Consider the following 18,477-nt stretch of genomic DNA (forward strand, 5'->3'; position numbering starts at 1 on the left):
TGTGAGGACCCCAAGAGAGCTGAGAGGAAAGAGGCCGGCTGCCTAAAACCCATGGAGCACACATTGCTGAGCCGGGCTCTGATCTGATCCAACTCGGGATCAACCTGCCACTCACAGCCTTGATTACCGACGTCCTGTCTGCCCACGGTAGGACCCTGATAATCGGCCCAAACACCCCACAACCCCCTTTGATGCTCATTCCTTAATAAAAAAAAAAGATAAACAGAAAGAAAAAGTATTAGTGAGAATGTGGAGAAATTAAAAGTCTTGTGCATTGCTGATGAGAGTGTGAAAGACTGTGTGGAAAACAGCATGGCACTTTCCTCAACAAAATGAACATGCAATTACCCTATGATCTGGGGATTCCAGTTTTGTGTATATCCTGCAGAGGATTAAAAGCAGGGCCTTGAAGAGATACTTACACAACCATGTTCAGAGCACATTATTCACAATGACTAAAACATAGAAACCACCCAACTATCCCTGGGCAGATGAATGGATAAGCAAAATAGTCTGTACATAGGACGGAATATCATTCAGCCCTCAAGAGGAAGGAAATTCTGACACATGCTGAACATGGATGTCATGCTAAACACAGATTGAACAGAGACATTATGCTAAAGAATATAAGCTGGGCACAGAAGGACAAATATTGCATGACTCCACTTACATGAGGTCTGTGGAGGAGTCAAATTCATAGAAACAGAAAGTGGAATGGTGAATGGCGGGTGTTAGAGCCCTGGGGGTCGGGGATTTAATGGGAACAGAGTTTCTGTTTGGGAAGCTGAAGAATTCCTAATGATTCATTGCACAACAGTGTGAATATGCCAAACACTACCAAACTAGACACTTTTACATAATGGCTAACATGGTAAATCTTAGGCTGTGTGTATTTTACTGCAATTAAATTTATAAAATTTTAAATAAAATTTAAAAAGCAAAATCAAAAAAATTCCACACAAAGTAACTGTAATGTATGTTTTTGCAGAGGTCATTTGTTTTTGAGGCACTTGGTATTAGAATCCAGTGACTTCGCTGTGCAGACGCCCAGGTCACAGAGAAAGCCACAGGGAGGGGTGTGGCTGACAGCCCCATTGACCAACATGCATCATCAGTTGTGTGATGAGGAAGCCTCCAAGGTGACATCAGCCTCACCCCCATGAGTCACAACCTGTGCAACAACCGCACAGCTGAGCCCTGTCACCCACGGAAAATCACAAAATGACTGTCGGTGTCTGAAACCACAAAGTGCTCAGGTGTTTTGTCACATGACAGTCCATGGCCATATCATGCCAAAAAAACATATTAGGGATCAAAAATATGATTTTATTTATTATTGAATCATTATTATATCCTTTTAGATGACTATGATTTAAAAATTAAAATTGATTTATGATTAAATTACTACATATAAATTGTTGCTAACATTTCAGATTTTAATAATTTTTGTGACACTGAGTTTTGTTGAATACAAACCCACCTGAATTTGCAAAAGTAGTTGTTACCCAGTCATTGGCTATTCTCTTTCTTCCTGCAAATCAACACTATTTTGCATTTTTTTGTTTGTTTGAAGACCACTGTTTCTGACAGAGGTCAAAAAACTTCAGCCCATGGGCCAAATCCAATTTTTTTTTTTTTTTTTTAGATGGAGCATTGCTCTGTCACCAAGGCAGGAATACAGTGGTGCAATCTCAGCTCACTGCAACCTCCACCTCCCGGGTTCAAGCTACTCTCCTGTCTCAGTCTCCTGAGTAGCTGGGACTATAGGCACCTGCCACCACGCCCAGCTAGTTTTATATTTTTCATAGAGAGTAGAGAAAGGGTTTCAACATGTTGGCCAGGCTGATCTTGAACTCCTGACCTCAAGTGATCCACCTGCCTCAGCCTCCCAAAGTGCTGGGATTACAGGCATGAGCCACTGCGCCCAGCCTACAGCATTATTTTTTTATGGTCTCTGGGCAAAAAATGAATTTTACATCTTTGTTGTTCAGATTTTTCTTTTTTAAAAGGGTGTATCAACAACAGGAAGTAATTGGTGACAAAGACTGTATGTGGCCTGCAAAGCCTAAAGGTGTTTACTACCTGTTTTTTATAGGAAAAGTTTGTTAATCTCTGCTTTAGAAAATCACTTACCAGAAAATTTTAATAATAAATGAGCTGCTTTTGTCTGGAGATATTTGTATTTTTCCTTATATTTTGATTACTAGCTATAAAAACATGAGTTGACCAATTTCTTTCTTCGGCCCTTTGGAGCTGTGGTTCTGTTGTCTATTCTTCTGCTAAGGATTCTGTCATCAAAATACTTGGCCTTCCTTTGCAGACAACATGTCTTTTTCCTCTGGCTACTTTTAAAGTTCTTTTGTTTGACTTTGGTGTCCTTCAGATTGATTTTCTATGATGTATCTCAGTATGGAGCTCTTATGCTGTGGTATTTATAACACTTTCTGAATATGAGGATTCACATCTTTCACCAATTTAAGAACATTTCCAGCGCTTACCTCATGGCCATTGCCTGTGCCCAATCTTCTCGCATCTCTTGTTCTGGAACTAAAATTGAACTATGGTGCACTGTTGAATTTGTTCATGTTTTCTCCTGCTTCTACCAAGAAATTTACTCAGCTCTAGCTTCCATTTTTGACAATTCTCTCTTTAGAAATAAATAGGGCCAGGCAAGGTGGCTTGAGCCTGTAATCTCAGCACTTTGGGAGGCTGAGGCAGGAGAATCACTTGAGTCCAGGAGCTTAAGACAAGCCTGGACAACATAGCAAGACACCTTCTGTACAAAAAAATATAAAAACTTAGACAGGGGTAGTGGTGTGCACCTGTAGTGTCAGCTAATTGGGAAGCTGAGGTGGGAGGATTATTTGAGCCAAAGAGGCAGAGGCTGTAGTGAGCCACGGTTGGGCCACCACACTCCAGCCTGGGTGACAGTGAGATTCTGTTCCAAAAAGAAAAAAAAAAAGTATGATTATTTTTCCACTTCTTAAGGTGTCATGTCTTTATTTTTCAGACATTCTGGTAGGATTTTTTTTAATGTTTTACTGATATGTGGTTATGTTTCTAAATCCTCTTTTATTTTACTAAATATTGAAAACGTTTTATATTCAGCCTTTCGCACTTCATGTGTCCAGCATCTTGGTGGTCAGCTTCGGCTGTCTGTTCTTCCTCCTGGTGCTCAGGAAGGCATGTGTCCTTGTGAGTTTTGTGATTTGAGATTGTGGGCTCATGTTGAGTGGGGACTGGGCTGTAAGAATCCGCAGGCCCTGGGATGAGGCTGTGTCCTGCTGGGGGCTCTTTTCTTTGCTTCAGTGGGATGGCCCAGAGCATTAAGAATCTGATGCACTTTAACCTAATTCCTTGTCATTTTGGTTTCACAAAATCTGCAGGTAGTGTGCATTTAAAACCCGGAGGATGATAGTACATGCCCGTGGCCATCATTTCCCTCTGTCCTTGGGTGATGTTTTTCCCTTCGAGCCTCTCACTCAGGCAATGCCCCTTTGAGGGGCACCTGGAGGTGTCCTGGGAGAGACGGATCTCAGCTCCATGCAGCTTAAGGCAAGGTGGGTGTGGGGTTTGTCTTCTCCTCCATCGGGATGGCCCCCAGGAGGTGGCTTAACTTGACCACCTTGCTCAGCCCGGGGTGTTGTCTGACGCTGCACTGCCCTCAGCCCTCCTCCCATCAGCCCATCACCCATCTTGGCTTCTTTCCTCTTCCCTTGGGACCTGCCTGCAGACCTCAGAGTTGGGAACAGGCCCCTGGGCAAGCGGAGGTGACAGCTCCCTCTGTCCCTTGAAGCCTCTCCTGGCCCTTGCACTGGCTTTGGCCATGGCCTCGACACTCACACACTCCCGGGGTGGGGGCCCCTGACAAGACACCTTCTTATTTATTTATGCAGGAGTCTGCACAAAGGGGTACCTACCCCAGCCATGCCACACCTTAGCCCCCTACCCCAGCCATGCCACACCTTAGCCCCCTACCCCAGCCATGCCACACCTTAGCCCCCTACCCCAGCCATGCCACACCTTAGCCCCTACCCCAACCATGCCACGCATTAACCCCCTACCCCAACGATGCCACACCTTAGCCCCTACCCCAACGATGCCACACCTTAGCCCCTACCCCAGCCATGCCACACCTTAGCCCCCTACCCCAACCATGCCACGCATTAACCCCCTACCCCAGCCATGTCACACCTTAGCCCCTACCCCAACCATGCCACGCATTAACCCCCTACCCCAGCCATGCCACACCTTAGCCCCTACCCCAATCATGCCATGCATTAACCCCCTACCCCAGCCATGCCACACCTTAGCCCCCTACCCCAACCATGCCACGCATTAACCCCTACCCCAGCCATGCCACACCTTAGCCCCCTACCCCAACCATGCCACACCTTAGCCCCCTACCCCAACGATGCCATGCATTAACCCCCTACCCCAGCCATGCCACACCTTAGCCCCTACCCCAACCATGCCACGCATTAACCCCTACCCCAGCCATGCCACGCATTAACCCCCTACCCCAACCATGCCACGCATTAACCCCCTACCCCAGCCATGCCACACCTTAGCCCCTACCCCAGCCATGCCACACCTTAGCCCCTACCCCAGCCATGCCACGCATTAACCCCCTACCCCAACCATGCCACGCATTAACCCCCTACCCCAGCCATGCCACGCATTAACCCCCTACCCCAGCCATGCCACACCTTAGCCCCTACCCCAACCATGCCACACCTTAGCCCCTACCCCAACCATGCCACGCATTAACCCCCTACCCCAACCATGCCACGCATTAACCCCCTACCCCAACCATGCCACACCTTAGCCCCCTACCCCAACCATGCCACACCTTAGCCCCTACCCCAGCCATGCCACACCTTAGCCCCTACCCCAGCCATGCCACGCATTAACCCCCTACCCCAACCATGCCACGCATTAACCCCCTACCCCAGCCATGCCACGCATTAACCCCCTACCCCAGCCATGCCACACCTTAGCCCCTACCCCAACCATGCCACACCTTAGCCCCTACCCCAACCATGCCACGCATTAACCCCCTACCCCAACCATGCCACGCATTAACCCCCTACCCCAACCATGCCACACCTTAGCCCCCTACCCCAACCATGCCACACCTTAGCCCCTACCCCAACCATGCCACGCATTAACCCCCTACCCCAGCCATGCCACACCTTAGCCCCCTACCCCAACCATGCCACGCATTAACCCCTACCCCAACCATGCCACGCATTAACCCCTACCCCAGCCATGCCACACCTTAGCCCCTACCCCAACCATGCCACGCATTAACCCCTACCCCAGCCATGCCACACCTTAGCCCCTACCCCAACCATGCCACGCATTAACCCCCTACCCCAGCCATGCCACACCTTAGCCCCCTACCCCAACCATGCCACGCATTAACCCCCTACCCCAGCCATGCCACACCTTAGCCCCCTACCCCAACCATGCCACACCTTAGCCCCCTACCCCAGCCATGCCACACCTTAGCCCCCTACCCCAACCATGCCACGCATTAACCCCCTACCCCAACCATGCCACACCTTAGCCCCCTACCCCAACGATGCCACGCATTAACCCCCTACCCCAACCATGCCACACGCTAACCCCCTACCTACCCCACCATGCTACGCACTAATCCCCTACCCCATGGTGTCTGCCACACACTAACCCTTTCCTCCTGTTTCATTGAAGTCTTTGAAAACCAGGCCTCTTGGTGCCTGAGGTTGGCAGGCAGCTCTCAAGCCATCCCAGCTCCATGGAAGCCCAGCACCTCTGCTTCCAGGTTCCTCTTCGTTTTTGGTTCGTAGGGATTTCTTTTACTTCATTTGGAGGTTAGCTGCCCACTTTTAAAATACTTAATGTCTTTATCTTTTCTATGTTTTTTGATGGATAGTCCATCTAATCCCATTGCTATAAATGGAAGCTCCCCAGGACCCCTCGGAGTCCACGCTTCCTCCCAGCAGAGGCTCCATTACCAGGATAGTCCCCAGAGAGGAGGGTGTGGGCACGAGGGTGTGGGCATGGGGTAGCGAATCACCCACCTGGAGTTCTCTCGTCCGGAGGAGACACACCTGCCGAGCACCTGCTGGATGCCATGATGACAGCAAAGAACTGAGAAGCCAAGAGCGTGAATAAACAAAGCATGTTCTGCGTCCAGCAGCAATGAGTCTTTCCACGATGCCGATCATTGCTTCCCAGTTCAAACATTTGCCCCGTGGTCTTCAACAGCTTGTTTCTGGTCCGTCTACCGGACGAGACGCTAGAGTTCACATCCCCAGTGTGTGAGACTGTATTTCATCCATGTCTGTATTTTTAGCACCCAACTCAGTACCCAGCATAAAGCCAGGGTTTCATAATTTGATGAATGAGTCACTGAGATTGGCAAGTGCAGTGGTGACTTTTAAAGCAAAAATGAAGGACTGAGTGACCTTCATCCCTGACATCCCAACTCTGACTTCCCTCATGCCTCCAGCGTGAATCCTGATAACAGTGTGGCATGAGGCCCCATCACCCCACATGGGTACCATCACAGACACCACAGGAGCCCAGAGTGGGCCACATCCCCACACCTGCCTCCCCACCGGGCACCTGGGGCTGGGCCACTCTTCAGTTCCACCAAAGTAACCTGGTGCTTTCATACACCCCCACAGTGCACCCCTACAGATCCCAGCTGAAGACAAGCAGGGTGCATTTCAGAAGGACGGCGCCATGCTCTGAGGGGCGAGGGGCGAGGGGCCTGGGGATGAGGCGCGTGTATAAGGAAACCTGCCTGGAGTCTGGTATGGATCCCGGAGGACTGGCTGGGACATGGGCATCCTGACCCTTCCGGAATGCAAGATCGGGTACATCCAGAGGCTCAGGGGGCCCATGATCGGAGCTGCAATCAGCCACAGAGAAGCGCGTTAGGTTTCCAGGTGGGTTCCAGTGGGGACCACTTCCCTCCAGGGCCTTTCATTCAAAATGATGACATCATCCCCTGGCAATGCCCCCTGACCCCAGGATTCTGTCCTCAACTCCTGAAGCTCTCATTCCTTCCCCTCTGTGTGCCCAGTGGGGTGTCAGGCACCTTATCCAGGCCACCTGTGTCCTGGTGATCCTCACTCCATGGAGGCTGGGATGCGATGGGGCTGGGACTCCAGCCGATAGCTCACCTCGTACCTCCCATGAGGCACTCCCCTTGGCTGAGACTCCAGCCAATAGCTCACCTCGTAGCTCCCATGAGGCACTCCCCTTGGCTGAACACAGCTGGTGAGACCCGTTCCGTTTTGGAGCTGAGTCCCCAGTGCTCTCCCCAGGGCATGGCCCCCAGTCCTAGGGGTGTCTGAGTGTCAGGGCCATGGCCACAGCCAGTGCAGGGGCAGGGAGAGGCTGCAAGGGACAGAAGGAGCCGCCACCTCGCCTACCAGGGGCCTCCTCCCAACTCTGATGTCTGCTGGCAGGTCCAGAGGGAAGAGGAAAGCAGCCAAGACCGGCGGTGACAGCCCTTGACAGGCGGTGGGCTGATGGGATGAGGGCTGAGGTCCCCGGAAGGGAGGCCCGAGGGCAGTGCAGGGTCAGACAATCCCTCGGGCTGACCAAGGCCCCACAGGTTAAACCACCTCCCCTGGGCGGGGGCTTTCGATGGAGCAGAGAGCCGGTGAAGGAGAAGGCAAACCCCACACGCACCCCCTCCGCCTGAAGCTGCACAGTGCCAAGATCTGGCTCTCCCAGAACACCTCCAGGAAAAACAAAGACAGCTATTAAGGAAAACAAATCTACCTTCTAATTCCTCTGTGTTCTTAGAGGCACTCAGAGGGCAGTTTTTCACTCCGCAGTAAATAATTCACTCAGACTCCGAAAAACAACAGTCAATGTTCTTCTAACCACCAAAAAAGAACGGGTGAAATCACCACGGCGAAGGTGAACGGGCTGGAGACCCTTTGTTCCTTCTCAGGATCCCCTGCCTCCACCGTCTCCATAAACACCATCAGTTTCCACGGCCTGTGGGCTCACCGGGGCAGCCATTCAGAAGAAATTTCTGAGGTCATCAAGGGGTTAATAAAACTGCCTGCGCAAACCTTTCTCTGGCGACCCCATCCGCATCCCTTTCTTGGACTTCAAGGCCCAATTCAAGGGAATAGGATTGTTTATCCATTAATCACAGGGAGTTTAGGCTCAGAGCCAACCTGGTTCTCACTGGGTAGAAACCGCAGGTGCAGGCTGAGAAGCCGGAAACCCAGGGATTGCACTGGTGGTCAGCTTTAAAATAATTATGAGCTATGCCGTGATTCGCTCACAGACTCCTAAGCACACAGAATTTTGAGTTCAAGGGGTCTAGGTGGTCCTAGAGCAGGGTCTCCTTTTCTTTTTTTGTGAGACAGAGTCTCGCTCTATCGCCCAGGCTGGAGTGCAGTGGCGTGATCCCAGCTCACTGCAACCTCTGCCTCCCAGGTTCAAGCAATTCTCCTGCCGCAGCCTACCGAGTAGTTGGGACTACAGGCGGGCGCCACCATGCCCGGCTAATTTTTTGTATTTTAGTACAGACAGGGTTTCACTGTGTTGCCCAGGCTGGTCTTGAACTCCTGAGCTCAAGCAATCTGCCCGCCTCGGCCTCTCAAAGTGCTGGGATTATAGGCGTGAGCCCCTGCACCTGGCCATGGCTCCTCTTTAGTAGCTGAAGAAAAGGTGTCCCAGCCAGCCCGAGACCCAGCTTCCCGGTCCAACCTCCCATCTCAGGACATGGGTCAGCCTGAGGGCAGATCCTGCATTTCCACAGCCCAGACTCTGTCCTTCCCGCAACAAAAGCTCGCTGAACACTGGTTGTGCCAGGTGCTGGGAAGCCAGGTGGGCAGAGCTGCTGCCTGCAGGGGCACCTGGTCAACGGGACAGTCGTGCTACAGCCAGACCCAGGCCCTGGTTGGTCGCTCAGGAGCCAGGCGGCCTTCTGGGAGCAGCAGCTGCCCTTGTCCTGGAGAGCACACACTCCACAGGGTATGGGGACAGGGAGCACCTTCTGCAAGGGCCGGGAGACAAGGGGCCTAGGACAGTGAGTCAGGACCCCAGCATGGAAGGAGGCTTGTGATGGGGAGAAGGGAAGGATAGGACGGGCTGTTGGGGGGAGGCTCCTGGGACTTCTGGGAAGGTCAGGTCTTGAGGCAGGAGTATGGGGTCATCAGCGCCAGAGCGTGGAGAGGAGAGCCCTGACGGCGGAGCCTGGTGTCCCCTAGGGGAAGGAGCAAGCAGAGGAGACGGGGAGGACACAGAGAGCCGGGAGGGACAGCAAGGGCACGCCAGGGACAGGCCTCTAGGCCACAGGACTCCGGCCTCAGCCAGGTGGGAGCTGAGCTCTTCAGACCCGAGGTTGCACAGCCCAATCAGGTGGAAACATCTCTGATAAATTGTGAGGGAGGCCCTGGAATCCACAAGCAAAATCAACGGCCCAGAGACCACCAGAGCAGGGAGAGGCTGGAGGACTCAACTCCATGGGCTCCACCTGGACACCTAAAGGCAGCTGGATCTCAACTCACCTGCTCGTGATCTTCCCGCCGGCGGCTGCCCCGGCCAGTTTCCCACCTCACGTCAGGCGTCGTTGCATGCCCGGCAGCCGGACCCAGGGTGGCGTCACCACGGAGTTCCCTCTCTCCTGCGACCCGTCGCCAGCCTACGGAAAAGCTGCCCACTTGGCCAACCTTCGAGATATGCCCGGAATCCAGCGCTTCTCAAAGTGCTCTCCTCCAGGCTGCTGTCTCCTGCCCATTTTCTGTATCAGTCTCTGGATTTTCTGCACAGAAACCAAGAGGAAACCTGGGGCCGAGCATGACCTCCCCCATTCAGGACTCTCCAACGCCTTCACCTCACCAAGACAGAGGCCCAGCATCCGCTTAGTGCAGTCCTGGGACCCTCCTCCCGCCCACTCCCCTCCAGCCAGGCTGGGCTGCTCACACTCCTCCAAACACAGCAAGCCCCCCAGAGCCTGAAGTCTTTTCTGTTCAGGATTCTCTTCTCCCACCCACCCCACGTGACTCCTCGATTCTCTCCTCCCACCCACCCCGCGTGACTCCTCCATTTTTTTCTCTCCTCCCACCCACCCCACGTGACTCCTCCATTTTTTCTCTCCTCCCACCCACCCCACGTGACTCCTCCATTCTCTCCTCCCACCCACCCCACGTGACTCACTCGATTCTCTCCTCCCACCCACCCCGCGTGACTCCTCCATTTTCTCTCCTCCCACCCACCCCACGTGACTCCTCCATTCTCTCCTCCCACCCACCCCACGTGACTCATCCATTTTCTCTCCTCCCACCCACCCCACGTGACTCCTCCATTCTCTCCTCCCACCCACCCCGCGTGACTCCTCCATTTTCTCTCCTCCCACCCACCCCACGTGACTCCTCCATTCTCTCCTCCCACCCACCCCGCGTGACTCTTCCATTCTCTCCTCCCACCCACCCCGCGTGACTCCTCCATTCTCTCCTCCCACCCACCCCGCGTGACTCTTCCATTCTCTCCTCCCACCCACCCCGCGTGACTCCTCCATTCTCTCCTCCCACCCACCCCGCGTGACTCCTCCATTCTCTCCTCCCACCCGCCCCGCGTGACTCCTCCATTCTCTCCTCCCACCCGCCCCGCCTGACTCCTCGATTCTCTCCTCCCACCCGCCCCGCGTGACTCACTCCACCGTTTCCTTCTGGACTTTTCTCAACCATCACCTCCTCAGAGAGGCCTTCCATGATTGCAGCAATTAGGCCGGCTGCCCAGCTGTGCCCGATTCCCATCTGCTTTGTGTTTCTTATAGCATGAGGCTTCGTTCTGGCCTTTATTTGTCCCTCCCTTGCTGGTTCCAGCCTCCCCCTCACCTCCAGGTGCTGTGAGAGTCCACACCCTGCCTCTCCCTTCTCTCCGGAGCCTGCCAGAGGCGCTGCCTGCCTGATTGTTGAATGACTGAACTGAGCCCCCACAGAGGGCTGGCATGGGGCCACACAGGGCACAGCTCATCATTGTAGCAGCAAACGGGAGCCGGCCACTGCCCTCCAGCTCTCCAGGGAGACCTCAGGCCCCGAGGTCTCACCTCAGAACCCTGGGAGGAAGGAGGCGAGAAACCCTGCAATCGTGGCTGCCAGGGGCCCCGGTGACACCTCCACCTTCCTCTCACTTTGTCCGTGCCAGCAGCTCCCCGGATTCCGTGCCCGCGATGTAAATACCGCTCCGAATGCAAACAAAGGCCAGACTGTGATTGCTCCATGAAATCTGCATCCTCTCCCTGACATGCGTTTTACCACTCAACTAATCATTAACGGATAGTTTGCTGCATGGAGATAATATTTCTAATATGTAATGCAATTTCCAGAGTATAGAAAGTGCTTACAGTACAAAGCTGTTATTAGAGGTCATGGACCTGTACGGAATTGATGAAGACGCAGCCTCCAGAAGCTCCGAAAAGAGCGGGACGTGCCAACAGTCCTAATGCGTGGTGTTTATGCAGAAGGCGTATTTGTAAATCAAGGAGAAAGGAAAATCAATGAATTTGCATCTTTTCTCCCTCAAAAGCCCATTAGATGTACTTTATTTAATGTGACGTCTGTTTGTCGCCCATCACTTAGGGTGATGCATACAGGTCAGGACCTACCAATAATTTTAATCTCCTAAAAGCACATTTCTATGCTAATTTTTAATTACAATTAGTGCAAATGTCAGCTGTTAGCTTTGGTGACTGACTTAATGATCTGACTGTGTTATGCCTCTGATGTGAGATTCTAAGGCAGAGGTCACTGGGAGCAAACAGTGATTTGGACGTTAAGTGAAAGAACTTGAAACTCACGGGCCTTGGCGCTCACATACCTGATGTGGATACTTCTGTCTCAAGACCTGGCTGGCTCAGCTCAGGCCTGAAGAGCACCTGCTTGGCACCAAGGAGGCTCTGTTTTCCACAGGTCTCCCCTGCCTTGGACTGGTGTGCACCTGCCTGTCTGCAAGGAACTGAGAGCCCGCCCTTCTTTGCAGAGAGCGCCTCGTCTTGGCCTGGGCCTTGAACAGCTTTGTGCTGGAGTTGGGCCAAACCCCCAAAGACCTTCATGCCACCCTGGGTTGAAGCCGTGACCAGCTCATGGGCCTTCCAGTCCAGCGTTGGGAAACACAGGACTTCAGCATGCTGCAACCTTCCCAAAAATCCAGAAAATCCATGCGTAGCCCCTCAAAGGCTGCTGGAAGCCACAGAGCCCGAGAACTTCGAGGCTTTCCAGATGTTGCATGTGGTTGGCTGTCTTTACAAGCCTCTAAGGCTTCTTGTTAAACATACAGAGTTACAGCTTGTCCAACCCACCCGGTCCGCAGGCTGCATGTGGCCCGGGATGCCTTTGAATGCCCGGCACAAATTTGTAAACTTTCTTTAAAAAGTATGAGTTTTTTTATGACTTTTTTTTTTTTTTTTTTTTTTTTTGCTATTGCTAGCATTCGTGTGTATTTTATGTGTGGCTCAAGACAATTCTTCTTCCAATGTGGCCCAGGGAAGCCCAAAGATTGGACAGCCTTGAGTTAGAGCCTCTGAGCTAGGAGAGAAAAGGGTGCATCCTAAGAACGGTGACTTTTCCTGAAGCAGCGTGACCTGTTCACAGCAGGGAGGGCTCTGCCTCGGGAGGAAAGGAGGATGTGGCTTTGAGCCCATGGGGTGAACCCTATGAGAGTCACTTTTTAGAAAACTCACATTTGAAGAGAATTGTTTCAGAGCAAGTGTCACTAGCTTGGACTAGAGGGAAGAGAGTTCAGAGTGAGGAGCAGCCAAGAGGCCTCTGAGCACTTGAGGGCAGGGCACAGCTGAGGAGGCAACGCCACCAGACACACAGACCACTTCTGAGAAAGGGAGACGTCTCCATGGGTGGTGCCCAGAGCCCAGAGGGCAGAGCCTCCAGCTGAGGACAGCCAGGGAGGACAGCCGGGATGGGGAGGCTTTCTCTGAAGGCCCAGAAAACAAATTGCCCAGGCCTTGCCAGTCCTGGGGTCTCTGGAGCTATAGACATTGCCACTGGGGCACAAAAGCAACCCTAAATGAATTAGCATTGTCGTGTTTCAATAAAACTTTATTTACAATGCAAGCAGTGGGCCAGATTTCGATTAAAGATTAAGGAACAGTCCCAAGAGGAGAGCACTGGGCGTGGGTCAGGAGCTATTTCTCGGCCTTGAGTCTGGGGGCAGTGCGTGTGCCTGGCTGGATGTCAGCACTGCTCTGCCCAGCCCCTTCCGGGTCCTCCTGTCCTGGCTGGAACACCCGTCACAGGGCCGTCCTCCCATCCTCACCGCATGGCTGGTGTTGCAGTCTTCAGGCCAGGAGAAGCCACAGCTGGACCCGAAGCTGCTCCTGCAATGGAAGGAGTCTTTGGGGTCTTGGGTGAAGGGGAGACATCTCACCGGCCACTTTGACAGGTCAGAAGGGCTCTGGCTCCTTGTGGCCTCATGTGGACTGCCACTCGGTCTTTGAAGATGGTGGCCACCCATGTCCCACCCTTCCCATTCCTCAAGGGTGGGTCTTCATGGATGGTGAGTCCCCTGGGTGGGCCTGTGGGTGAGTCCGGTGGGTGGGCCTGTGGGTGAGTCCGGTGGGTGAATCCTGCGGGTGGGTCCTCTGGGTGGGTCCTGTGCGTGGGTCCCGTGGATGAGTCTTGTTGGTGGCTCCCTTGGGTGGATTCCCGTGGGTGAGTCCTGTGGGTGAGGCTCAGAAGGCCAGCTCAGCAGAAAAACAGCCCAGTCAGAATGCAGGGTGGTGAGGAAGGACCACTGTTGTCTTAAGCCACAAAGTTTGAGGGTGATTTTTCACCCAGCCAAAGAAAACAGCGCATGAGGGCGCCCACCTGCCCGTGCCCGTGCCCGTGCCCATACTGGGGGCTTTGCGCCTGCTCAGACCCCTGCGCAGGGAAGTTGAAGCAGGGAAGACGCTTGGCTTCTGGATTTAGCTCCAGGACAGCGAGGAAGGGAGAAGAGAAGGTATATCTCACCCCCGCCCCAGGAGGATGGGGTGGGGCAATGTGCAGGTGAGGAGGGTAAGCCCCAGTGCCTCCGTGGGGCCAGCGGCAGAAGCCCCTGAGGGAGCTGGGAGGGCCCGGCCTCCCTGCCACACACGGCACCAGCCCCAGGCCAGGCCGGAGGGACCCCCCCGCCCACATCCCACCATATCTGCAGTTCCCTTTCATAATGAAAGCTGACAGAATGCAAATGAGTTTCTAAAGGAACCAGCCAAAGTGGCAATTTTTCTCATTTAATGTTCAGATGAGCTGTCTGTCTCCCGAGTGCACAGTCTCATTAGAATTCAGAGACTAATTTCGTCCATCAACATGAGATGATTGGTTTGAGAAAGGTTTGGGGTGTCCTAGAGCGAGGCTGAGGTCCAGTGGCAGAGCTGCCGGCTGGGGCTGGCCAGGGGAGGAAGGTGACCGCCCGCCCCCCAGGGGCTCTTAGAGCAGCCCCTCCCCCACAGCAGGGAGAAGCCAGGGCTGGGGCCTCAGAGTCCGCAGACCCGACAGCTCGGACCCCTGAATGCAGAGGGCTCTGTCCCGGGACCGGACTCCTCCCACCAAGGACTGAGCTCTCAGCCCTACATGTCTCTAACAAGTTCTTACAGCTCAACACCCACCATGGTCGAAGCACCAGCGAAGCCAGGCTTGTGGAGCGGCCGAAGAGAGCCAAGCCCCACATCCCCTTCTCCTCGCAGAAGCCGCGTCTCCCAGGGAGCCACAGAGACCCTAGAGGCCAAGGGCAGGGAGCACTGGGGCTTGCTGGTCCCACCTGGCCCATCGCTCACTGGGCATGTGGCTTCCATCCTCTCACCAAATCCTCACAGACCTTCGCCAGGTGGTGTCAACTCCGTTTACAGAGGAGGAAATATCGACTCGGAAAGAGGTGACCATCAAGGGCACACGGCCAGCCCTGCAGGTGGTGGAGCCAGGATGGGAACACAGACCCATGTGGCCCTAAGACCCATGTCCATTGTCACTGTTGCCAACACCTCGTAGCCAGAACTCCAGAGATCAATGCTTAGTCCCGAGGAACTCCCAGGAGGGCACTGTCAGGGAGAACCAGGATGACCTGAGCATGGATATGGGTCTTGGTGGGCGAGTGGGTCTGAGTGAACACGTCCGGGGGTGCAGAGGCTCAGGGCTGGTGTTGGGACGGGCAATGGCTCTGCAGACAAGCCAGCACCCCCCTGCACCTTCTGTGCTCCTCCCACATCTCAGTTATCCCCGGGGTCCCCAACCCACGGGCGGCTCAGCCATGTCATGGAGCCGGGCTGCAGGTGTGGTACTGAGAGAGGGGTTGAAACCCCCCACCACGGTGCAGGCAGCTCACAGCGCAGCCACACCTGGCAGTTAACCTCCAGGCCTCTCCTTTCCCACCCACTCACCCGCCGGAGCCCACCCTCCCTCTGTAAGCGGACGGCGGCTTCCACCTGAACCAGGACACACGTGCACGTGCAGGGCCCGTTGGCGAAGCGTGACACTGAACAGGTGTCTCCCACTTGCAACTATGCAGATGCTGATCAACACAGCTAGTGAAAACGTACTGAGATCGAAGGAAAGCACACATCACCGCAAAGTCTCAAAAAGGTGTGCCTCGTGCAATTAGAATTAAAGTTTAGAAAGCTGGTGGACCCCGTGATAAATTGCTATTTGCTGAACACTTGCAGCGTGCCTGACACGGTCCACTACTGGGGGAATTATCAAATCCTCACAATCCTGCTACGGAAAATGCGCCAGGATCAGCCCAAGGTTGTGGAGGGGGCCGTGGAGTCTCGGGGAGTTTACTTACCCTGCCCCGTGCTGCACGGCTAACGAGAGATGGACGCACAGCACAGATGCCGCTCTCTGCGGCAGCACAGAGATGGACGCAGGCGGAATGACTGAGTATCCGCACGCTCAGCCACTGGCTTAAGCTGCTTCCTCAGTAACACAAAGAGACGAAGTCCTGACATATTACAGAAAGGCAGCCAGCGACAGACAAAGACAAGAACTTCCATTTTCATGAATGTGACAAAATGGAATAACCTGACGATTCTCCCCTGTAGGCCCCTAGAAACACGGGCAGAGTGCAGCAATCACAACAACAACCGTGAAAGTAACAACAGCTCGGCTCAGGCGAGATCACCGAGGCCGTGTTGTTTATTAATCTCCCAAATTCCCTGAGGACGCAAACAAACAGCGGGGACAAATTAGCTGGGTGTCGTGGCAGGAACCTGCATTCCCAGCTAGTTAGGACGCTGAGGCAGGAGAATCGCTTGAACCCGGGAGGTGGAGGTTGCAGTGAGCCAAGATCATGCCCCTGCACTCCAGCCTGGGTGACAGAGTGAGACTCTATCTCGGGGGAAAAAAAAGAAAAACTGGGATAAAACCAGGACAGGTGCTGACGGAGGCCCCAAACAGCATCACTAGGAACGCTGCTTTCCCCGGCAGCCCTGCTCATCTGGGAACAGAGATTGCAGCGGGGCCACATGAGCACGCCTCGGGATGGAGGGATGTGAGCGCCCACCTCCGCTAAGAGCCCCCGACACAGGAACCCGATCCAAGGCTCCCCCAAGCCAGAGCTTCACATTCCGAGCAGGTGTCTCCTCAAGAAGAGTCATGACACCCAGAGAGGTCTCCGGGGCCCAGTTCTGAGGTGGCCACAAAAGACTGTGGGGGACCATGGGAAGACGAGGGGGTTCTGGGGCAGCCAAGGCCTTCAGGGATGCAGAAAATCCCCAACAGAGTCACCCTTCAGAAGGACAGGCCCCACCTTGCGAAACCTTCTGGCGTAGATTCCAAATTGTGAAGGGTGGGATACGGTGGGAAAAGAGGGTGTGGCTCAGGTCTGGGGCCAGGCGCTGGCCAGTGGCCCTCGGTGTCAGAGAGGTGGCTGTAGCAAGAGGCTGTGGCTTCAACACTTTTGATGACAACAGAGGAAGAATCCTTGGGTGGTGAGGGTAAGGAAAACACCTTGGCCCACGGCCCTCCCCTTGCACACGGACACCCTCTAAAATACAGGAGCATCAATCTTATTCAAAAGTAAGCAAGAGAAAAGGGCTGTGAAAAATTCCACACAAAGACACCTTTGTGAAAATAAAAAGTAAACAGGAACTGAATAACGAGCTAGTTAAGATCATGCGCTGGAAAATACGGCCTCTGAGCAGATGCAGCCCGACTCTTCGAAGCAATAGATGAACTGAGCAAAATTAGGGAAATGCCAGATGCATGCAAGAACACAAGAAATTAAAATAGAAAAGCTCGGAAATACGCTGGCTAAACAAGGAGGGGAAGTCAAAAGACTGAAAGGGTGCGGAACAATTTTTTTGAAAGAAAAAGGCACATTTTAGAAACGAGAATTGAAACAATACATACACAGAGTGAACAGACACCAAGAGATCACAGTCAAATCAGTGAGAGGTAGAAAGGAGAAATGGGGGGCAGGGGAGAATCTCAAAGTAAAGATGATAGAAAAAAATCACAGTTATGGGATAGAAGCCAAGAAGATCCCGATACAGGTGAACAGAAACGCCCAAAAGTGGAGAGGAAGACGATGGAAAAGACGCCAGGTTCGCCACGTCCTGAAAGCCATCGTCGAGGAAGATGTGTCCAGGGAGTGCATTCTTGTACCCAGGACCCTAAAGCACCCAGAATGGTCAACACTGAACAATATTCTAATAAAACACTGGGCTTTGAAGATAGAGAAGGCGTCTGCTGGACAATGTGAGGAAATCAGTAGGGTGACGTTAGAATTTCTCAGCCAATCGGGAATTTCTGAGCTAAAAGGAAGCGATGTTTGTGTGAGCTCTACTGCATGGACAACAGCCATAGACCGGGACTGTTTTGGGCAAATAGGGACACACAGCCACTGTGCGTGCAAGAGAAAAGTAATGAGATTGTCATTCGATTTCTCAACAGCAACACTTTGTACCGGAAAACAATGGGGAAACGTTTAAGAAACTCAAGAAGCAAAATGCAAGTCAAGTTTGTTTTTGGTTTATGTTTTTCGTTTTTGTTTTTTTGAGACGGAATCTTGCTCAGTCACCCAGGCTGGAGTGCAATGGTGCAATCTCGGCTCACTGCAACCTCTGCCTCCCGGGTTCAAGTTATTCTCGTGCCTCAGTCTCCCAAGTAGCTGGGATTACAGGCACGCACCACCACGCCTGGCTAATATTTGTACTTTTAGTAGAGATGGGGTTTCACCATGTTGGCCAGGCTGGTCTTGAACACCTGACCTCAAGCGATCTACCTGACTCGGCCTCCCAATGTGCTGAGGTTACAGGCATGACCCACCGCGCCCAGCCAAGTCAAGGGTTTTGTATCCTACCTAACTGACCTTCAGGTATAGACCACAGACAGTTATGAACAAGTAAGAACTCAAGCCCCACATCCCCTATGGGTCCTTCCTGGGAACCAGCTCCAGAAGGGCCTGCAGGTAAACCCAGAGGTTATGGCAGAAACCTCAGCATAAGACCGGGGCTGAGCACAC

The 18,477-nt window shown here is 53.2% G+C and overlaps 1 protein-coding gene across 4 annotated transcripts in view; it reads right to left on the reverse strand.

Moving 5' to 3' along the window:
• Nucleotides 1-18,477, reverse strand: part of TAFA5 (TAFA chemokine like family member 5) — a 343,256-nt gene that overhangs the window by 4,064 nt on the left and 320,715 nt on the right. For 3 of the 4 annotated variants that reach the window (XR_012418333.1, XR_010578287.2, XR_012418335.1), the window contains exon 5: nt 9,534-9,787. The gene's annotated coding sequence lies outside the window, so the exon portion shown is untranslated. Of the gene's footprint in view, nt 1-9,533; nt 9,788-13,244; nt 13,358-18,477 lie in introns of those variants that run through there. The other variant, XR_006689995.3, reaches the window with a different exon arrangement.

Source organism: Macaca fascicularis, chromosome 10, assembly GCF_037993035.2.
Source record: "Macaca fascicularis isolate 582-1 chromosome 10, T2T-MFA8v1.1".
NCBI classification, from domain to species: domain Eukaryota; kingdom Metazoa; phylum Chordata; class Mammalia; order Primates; family Cercopithecidae; genus Macaca; species Macaca fascicularis.